The sequence below is a fragment of the Octopus sinensis genome, linkage group LG7 (assembly GCF_006345805.1).
Source record: "Octopus sinensis linkage group LG7, ASM634580v1, whole genome shotgun sequence".
Lineage (NCBI taxonomy): Eukaryota > Metazoa > Mollusca > Cephalopoda > Octopoda > Octopodidae > Octopus > Octopus sinensis.
In genome coordinates, this window is record NC_043003.1 from 2,254,801 (window position 1) to 2,263,275 (window position 8,475).

The following is an 8,475-nucleotide window of genomic DNA, read 5'->3' on the forward strand; positions in this document are numbered from 1 at the left end:
GGGGGGTTAAAGAAGAAACAGAAAACTAAATGTTTTCCAAGTTTGGAAAGAAGCTGAAAGCAGAATGTTTGTCAGTTGTTTGTAAAAAGGATTGGAGATAAGAAATGTTTTGAATTGCTCCATGTCTGTCACAATAAATTTGGACATCATTGCTGAGACGTATTACTATCATTTGTCAGAAATTGACTTACTTTCAATGATAAAAAATACCTCTTTCACAGTTTGTGACTACTTGCCTACCAGATTCATAAGTACCATTATTCTTTTATTTGTTTCAGTCATTTGACTGCAGCCATGCTGGAGCACCGCCTTCGGTCGAACAAATCGATCCCAGGACTTATTCTTTGTAAGCCTAGTACTTATTCTATCAGTCTCTTTTGCCAAACCACTAAGTTATGGGGACATACACACACCACCAGCATTGGTTGTCGAGTGATGTTGGGGGACAAACACAGACACACAAACATATACATATGTGTGTGTATATATATATATATATATATGAGGCTTCTTTCAGTTTCCATCTACCAAATCCACTCACAAGGCTTTGGTTAGTCCAAGGCTATAGTAGAAGATACTTGCCCATGGCGCCACACAGTGGGACTGAACCCGGACCCATGTGGTTGGTAAGCAAGCTACTTACCACACAGCCACTCCTGTTAGAAATTGCTACCCAACATCTTTCACTCATCAGCAACAAGCTCCATGATTTAAAACCAAGAACAACAGCCACAATGACATCTGCTTCCTTAACTCTTTATCATTTGGACCTGGTGCTGGTGACACATGAAAGGCACCCGTGCCAGTGATACATATATGGCACCTGTGCTTGTGACGCATAAATGGCACCTGTGCTGGCGATGCATAAACAGCACCCACTACATTCTTGGAGTGGTTGGTGTTCGGAAGAGCATCCGGCCGTGGAAACCATGCCAAAGCAGGCTGGAACCTGGTGCAGCTCTCTGGCTTACCAGTTCCAGTCAAACTGTCTAACCCCATCCCAGCAGGGAAACTGGATGGTAAATGATGATGGTGATGATGATGATGATGACAACGACAATGATGATGATGATGGTGATGATGATGATGATGATTACTCTATCAGATGCAATGCTTATTTGTACCCCTTGTTTTTAATTGATTATGCATTATCTTCTAGCTTTAAAATTTTCATGATGTGATGGTTTATTTTTAGAGTGGCATTGTAGGGTAGGAGTGAGAGGCTGGATCTGATCAGTTTGAAGATAAAGTAAAATGGGTTAAGCTATCATGTCTCGTTAAGACTACTATCATTGCCATTTCAAAAATTATGAACAGCGAGTGATTAGATGTGCATCTGACCCACTCAAGATCCTCTTTAAGTCAAGTGCTTGCCACTAGGGTGACAACGAGGTGCACCAGCTTGAAATTCAGTTGAGAAGATAAAGAGAAACAAACAATAAAATGCAGGAAGGGAGCAAAGCCATCATCATCATCATCATCATCATTTAAAGTCCATTTTCCATGCTGGTATGGGTTGGACGGTTTGACTGAGGTCTGGGAAGCCAGCAGCTGCACCTGCTCTAATCTGATCTGGAAATGTTTCTACAACTGGATGCCCTTCTTAATGCCAACCACTCTGAGAGTGTAGTGGATGCTTTTTACGTACCCCTGGCACAGGAGCCAGTCGGGTGGGCCTAGCATCGATCACATTCGGATAGTGCTTTTTATGTGCCACCAGCACGGGGGCCAGTCAGTGGGTACTGGCATTGGCCATGTTCGGTTGGTGCTTTTTACAAGCCACCAGCACGAAAGCCAGTCAGGCAGACCTGGAATCGACCACCTTCGGATGGTGCTTTATATATATATATATATGTAACTATATACATATAGATATATGCATATAAATATATATGTATATATATATATATATATATGTATATATATATATATATATATATATGTATATATATATATATTATATATATATTATATATATATATATATATATATATATATATATATATATTATATATATATATATATATATATGTTGCTTAGGAAACAGTTTGCACATGCAGGTGCTACGAGTTGAGAACTCCGCATACCAGAAGCCAACAAGTGTATGGGGTCATCAGGAGAGATACTTACAGAAAAAATGGAAACATCAAAAGGGCTTTGGGTGGCTCTTTCCAATTGCTTTGCTAAGTACATTGCAGATGTTAGCTGCCAGCATGGCTGTGTGATAAGGAGTTTCTTTCCCAACCACATGTTTGCAGGTTCAGTCCCACTGCCTGGTGTGTTGGCCAAGGGCCTTCTATTATAGCCTCAGATTCACCAATACTCTGTGAGTAGATTTGGTAGAAGTCTGTCATAATTGTGGTGTTGGTTTGTTTATGCCTCTGTCACATTGCAATTTCGCATAAGTACCTGATAGAATAAATACCAACCTTAACATTAAAAGAACTGGGGTCAATTTGATCAACAAAACCCTTCAAAGTGGTGCCTCAGCAAGGCTGCAGTCCAACAACCGGAACTGGAATGAATAAAAGAATAAAAGAATATGTATAAGGGTGTTAAACTGGAAGCAATTGTCTGAGGAATTTAGTAGAGAAGGAGAGGGGGGGCAGCAAGACTGACAGACAGACAGAGCAGCTAGGCTTTATCTTCAACTTTGTCTGTTATGGAAGAAGGGAAGACAGTGGAATGGCAAAGCCATTATTATGCCAGATGAAATGCAAAGTGGCAATTCTTCGGATTCTTTTATGTACTAAATTCAAATGATGCCATGGTCCTTTCAGGATCAATGAAATAAGTACCACATGAGCCCTGGTGGAAGCAATGGAATTGATTTCCTCGTTCCCACTAAAATTGCTGGCCTTATGCCAAAATTAGGAAGAATTCCAGCTGGAAGAATTGTTAGCATGCTGGAATGAAGTGCTTAGCAGTATTTCGCCCGTTGCTACATTCTGGAGTTCAAATTCTGCTAAGGTCGACTTTGCTTTTCCTCTTTTCAGGGTCAATGAAATAAGGACCAGTTGAGTATAGGGGTTAATGTAATCGACTATCCCCACTCCCCCAAATTTTCAGGGCTTGTGAATTGTTACCTCAACAGACAAAATACTTAGTGACGTTTCTTCTAGTTTTACATTCTGAGTTCAAATGCTACTGAGGTCAACTTTGGGTTTTATCCCTTTCAGGGTCCATAAAATAAGGACCAGTTCAGCACTAGGGGCAATGCAATCAACTCCCCCACCCCAAATTGCTGGCCATGTACCAAAATTAGAAAGAATTATTATGGAAGGAGCTTCATTTAATTTACAGGACTGAAGCAAGAAGCCAATGTAAAAGAGGTGATGCCAGTTAAAAGTTTTCAAGGCAGACCATGGAATCTGCTTCAGTTGTTTAGTATTACAGAACTAGAGATAAGCAGCAGATCTGTGGGTAGGGCCAGATTAAGTCCCATACAGGCCCTAAGCACTTCAAAGATTTTGGTGCCCCTGGGTCATGGCAGATACCAGTGTCACACAAAATGGCACCTGTGCTGGTGGTACATAAAAGCACCCATGGAGGGGTTGGCGTTAGAAAGGGCATCCAACTGTAGAAAACCGTGCCAAATCAGACTGGAGTCTGGTGCAGCCTTCCAGCATGTCAGCCGGGTCAAACTGTCCAACCCATGCCAGCATGGACAACAGACGTTAAATGATGATGATGATGATGAATTCAAAATGTAAACCAATAGTGAAGCACAAAATAAATTTTAATTTTCAAAATGAAACAACACTAACGATAGTATAGAAAATAATGTTTACTTTCACAATTTTCCACTTTGTTTATATTTTTTCAATTGCAAAGCCTTCAATCAGATCCTCACCCTGACACCATGGCTACTTCGAAATTATATTCCCAGTCATAAATCAATTTATTTGGAAATGATAAACTCAACTCAATCAATGCAAATAGTATTACAAGAAACCCTAATATATCCTTATATCTATGATAATGATGAAAAGGAATCTTATCTAAATCTCTGTTTAATCCTAAGGGATTACTTGTACCTCCTTCATGTATTATTTTAGCTAGGGTAAAGTGATTTCTTTTGTGCTGTAGACCATTTACCATTTCTGTGGTGCCCCCCAAATTCCCTTGATACCCTTGGCACCTGATTATTTTGCTTGATGGTTAATCCAGCATTCCTTGTGGCTGTCATAGTAACCATGCTAGACAGTGAATGAGTGGGTGATGCTGTAAACAAAGCCGTTAGAGATAAGATGTCGGCAGGTAAATAGTGAGAAAGGAAAATAAGGGAGAAGCCGAGAGATAAGTGCTTTTGTAAGTCTAATAAATAAAGATTCTAAGAGTGGAAATGTTTATCAGTGTTCGTGGAAAGGATGAGAAGTGCAGAATATTCAGAATTGTTCTTTTGTGTATCACAATAAAGATAGCACAGGTGAGACGCAACATTAAAATGATAGGAGAGAGCTGGCTTTCAACGATAAAAAGCACCATTATCATAACTTCACTTGACAAGTACTTGCTGCTGATAGGGGGGGGGGGTAAATCTGTAGATATCATGTGATTAGATTAAGTGGAAAAAAATTTAAAAAATTTGTAAAGTGAAGACCCGTGCTTAAATGGTTACCTGGGTAACATGGTTGTGTAGTTGTAGACTTTGTGGTATTAATGGTATTATAGTGGAAGCCGGAGCTTAGAGTAGGAGATATCACACTGAGCCAGGAAGCTTTTACACACACACATGCAAACACACACAAACACACACACGTGCGCGCACACACACTCAGATATATATAAATATATACATTTGCCAGTATAGCATGTTAAGATGACGATGATGAAAATGATGATAATAGACATCCACATACACACACACACACACACTCAAATTTGTGTATATATCTCTATGTATGTATATGTATACATATATGCATGCATACATACATAGATACATACATATATATATATATATATACCTATTCAAATAAATAAACAATTAACAGAGAATAAAAAAGAAGAAAAAGAAGAAAAGAAGAAAAAATGAACATGAGGGGTGCACAGTAATTACATTAATTAGACCCTTGGTGAAGGAAAAGAGTTGTTGTTAACATTCCGAGCATATATATATATATACAGGAGTGGCTGTGTGGTAAGTAGCTTGCTAACCAACCACATGGTTCCGGGTTCAGTCCCACTGCGTGGCATCTTGGGCAAGTGGCTTCTGCTATAGCCCTGGGCCGACCAATGCCTTGTGAGTGGATTTGGTAGACGGAAACTGAAAGAAGCCTGTCATTATATGTGTGTGTTTGTGTTTGTCTCCCTAGCATTGCTTGACAACCGATGCTGGTGTGTTTACGTCCCCGTCACTTAGTGGTTCGGCAAAAGGGACCGATAGAATAAGTACTGGGCTTACAAAGAATAAGTCCCGGGGTCAATTTCCTCGACTAAAGGCGGTGCTCCAGCATGGCCGCAGTCAAATGACTGAAACAAGTAAAGAGAGTAAAGAGTAAAGAGTATATATAAAACATGTGTGTGTGTGTTTGAAAAGGTTTAATGAAAGCTCTCACACACTAGGAAAAAAACCTCTTCCCAAAAGAGGTTAGTAACATCCTCATAAAAGATTTGATAACATTTTTTTAAGAATGAATTTTTTAAAAAAGAATCACCTTCACACTTCAAAAACTGTATTATGTAAGCCTCATAGACATTCAAATATATATATATCATCATCATCATCATCGTTTAACGTCCGCTCTCCATGCTAGCATGGGTTGGACGGTTTGACTGGGGTCTGGAAAGCCAGGAGGCTGCATCAGGCTCCAGTCTGATCTGGCAGTGTTTCTACAGCTGGATGCCCTTCCTAACGCCAACCACTCTGAGAGTGTAGTGGGTGCTTTTTATGTGCCACCTGCACAGGTGCCAGACAAGGCTGGCAAACGGCCACGATCGGATGGTGCTTTTTACGTGCCACCGGCACAGGTACCAGGCAAGGCTGGCAGCGACCACAATTGGTTGGTACTTTTTACGTACCACCAGCACAGAAGCCAGTCAAGGTGGCACTGGCATCGACCACGTTCAGATGGTGCATTTTACGTGCCACTGTCACAGGGATCACAACTACAATTTCCATTGATTTTTGATGTCGATGTACTTGACTCAATAGGTCTATTTGTATATAGAAATTTTAAATTAATCAAAGGACATACCAAGTATGTCTACATGCTGGAAATAACAGTCAAAACTCTTATTTAAATTGCCATAATACACTGATAATAACTACAGAAATCGACCGTCCAAAGGCAAACAGGCTAAGGTAATTGTTAAAGTTTTACACTAGATAATAACAGAGTCAATGTTAGATTTGCAAATTATTTTCCTGTGAATTATTTGCTCCATATTGAAACACACACACACATACACACACAAACATATATATATATGACCTTTACCTGGGATATAGCCAGTCCACTTATGCATACCTTTCCTCCTTGGGACACAAAACTCTGCTTGCAAAGACCTGTTGAGGCAAGTGAAATCGAAATCAATCAAAAAATCAATGGAAATTGTAGTTGTGATACCAGTGCCGGTGGCACATAAGAAGATCCATCCGAACGTGGCCATTACCAGCGCCGCCTCAACTGGCCTCCGTGCCAGTGGCATGTAAAAAGCACCAACCGATTGTGGCCGTTGCCAGCCTCCTCTGGCACCTGTGCCGGTGGCACATAAAAAGCACCCACTACACTCACGGAGTGGTTGGTTTTAGGAAGGGCATCCAGCTGTAGAAACTCTGCCAGATCAGACTGGAGCCTGGTGCAGCCTCCTGGCTTCCCAGACCCCAGTTGAACCATCCAACGCATGCTAGCATGGAAAGCGGACGCTAAATGATGATGATGATGATTATTTGTGATGGGGGCTGGGGAGTGGTTTTGAGGGAGATGGTTTTGTACCAGGGGATACATGGCTACTCCAGTTAAAGAGAGCGAGAAAGAGAGAGAAGGGGAAGAAAGGGAGTGAGAGAAAGAGGGAGAGGTAGAGAGAGGGGGGAAGAAAGGGAGAGAGAGATAATACGGTTGTGAAGCTGTACCAGGGCATACTCTTAAGGTACAAGGAGGTGAATGTAAATGGAAGGGTGGAGGGACTGAACAAGGTGAGTGAGAAGGGAGTTCATGAGAGTGGGAGGAAAGAGAGGAGAGAGGGAGTTCATGTGAGTAGTGATCATGGGTATATGTAGGGGGTGAGGGGGCGACAGGCTAGCAATGATACAGTTGGCAGTGGGAGGAGAGAGTGGAATTGGTCTGCAGGGGCAGAAGAGGCAAGAACAACGTATGATGAGATGTAGTTTGGTTTAATGGATGTGGAAAGTGAATTAATGTTTGGAATTTGCATCACCAGCCTGGAACCCCTATCTTGCTCAGAATATTGACCTGGAAACTGTTCAGAAATGTGCAACCAAGCAAAAAACCCTCCATCAGGCATCTACCATACTCTGAACACCTTGCTTCCCTGGGCTTAGATACATTGAGGCCCCGACTTCTGCCAAGTGACTTGGTAAATATCCACAAAATTATTAACCCTCATGCCAACAACAACCTTGAGAACCTTTTTTGAGCTCCATGTGTCTAACACATGTGGGCATGGCTACAAAGTCAGAAAACAGCACAGCACCCCATGACTTCCAGAAACATTTTCTCACACTCAGAGTCACTGAAGCATGGAACAAACTACCTGCATCAGTTGTTAGCTGCCAAGACATTGCATCTTTAAAACCTTCATGCTTCCTGAAATTCATCAACACTACACCTGACATCCCTCTCTATTCCATACGCACACACACCTGTATATCATGACTCATACACTGTTCACTTTCCTGACTTTTCTACATAATTCTTTGTACTGTACATACACCTTTGATTGAGTTGTAGAGCACCTGAGCTCTGTACACCACAATTTCATTATTATTATTATTATTTGGCTGAAGAATACATAATACCCAACACTTCCAGAACCCAGTTTTACCAAAGTGGGGGGGCTCTTCTCAAGAACCTTACATCGTCAGACACCTCAGTCCATTGTCATTCTCCTCCATGGGGCCTAACACCTTGAGATGGATCCTCTCTATGTCATCCTATGTCTTCCTGGGATTCCCTCTTCTGCAGGTTCCGTCCACTTTCAGTGGCACTTCTTCATACAGGTGTCCTCATTTGCATACTACATCACATGACCAAACCATTGTGGTCTCCTCTCTTGCATGCTGCATCTGATTCCTCTCGTGCCCAACTTTTCTCTCAGCACATTTGCCGTACATGCACATCCATTGGAACATACTAGCAGCTTCATTCCTCTCCAGTCTTCCTATGTCCTCTGCACTCGGGGCCCATGTCTCACTACCATGGAGCAGAGCCATTCGTACACAAGCATCATTCACTCTGCCTTTGGAATGGGGAAACTTGAAGCAGATAAAACTTTAACTAATGTCATGTA

The 8,475-nt window shown here is 41.5% G+C and overlaps 1 long non-coding RNA gene across 1 annotated transcript in view; it reads left to right on the forward strand.

Moving 5' to 3' along the window:
- The window catches only part of LOC118764150, a 6,213-nt gene extending 2,164 nt beyond the window's left edge, over window positions 1–4,049 (forward strand). Inside the window, exon 3 of the long non-coding RNA XR_004999933.1 lies at window positions 3,890–4,049. This is a non-coding gene — a long non-coding RNA (uncharacterized LOC118764150). The remainder of the gene's footprint in view (window positions 1–3,889) is intronic.
- Window positions 4,050–8,475: the final 4,426 nt, after the last annotated feature.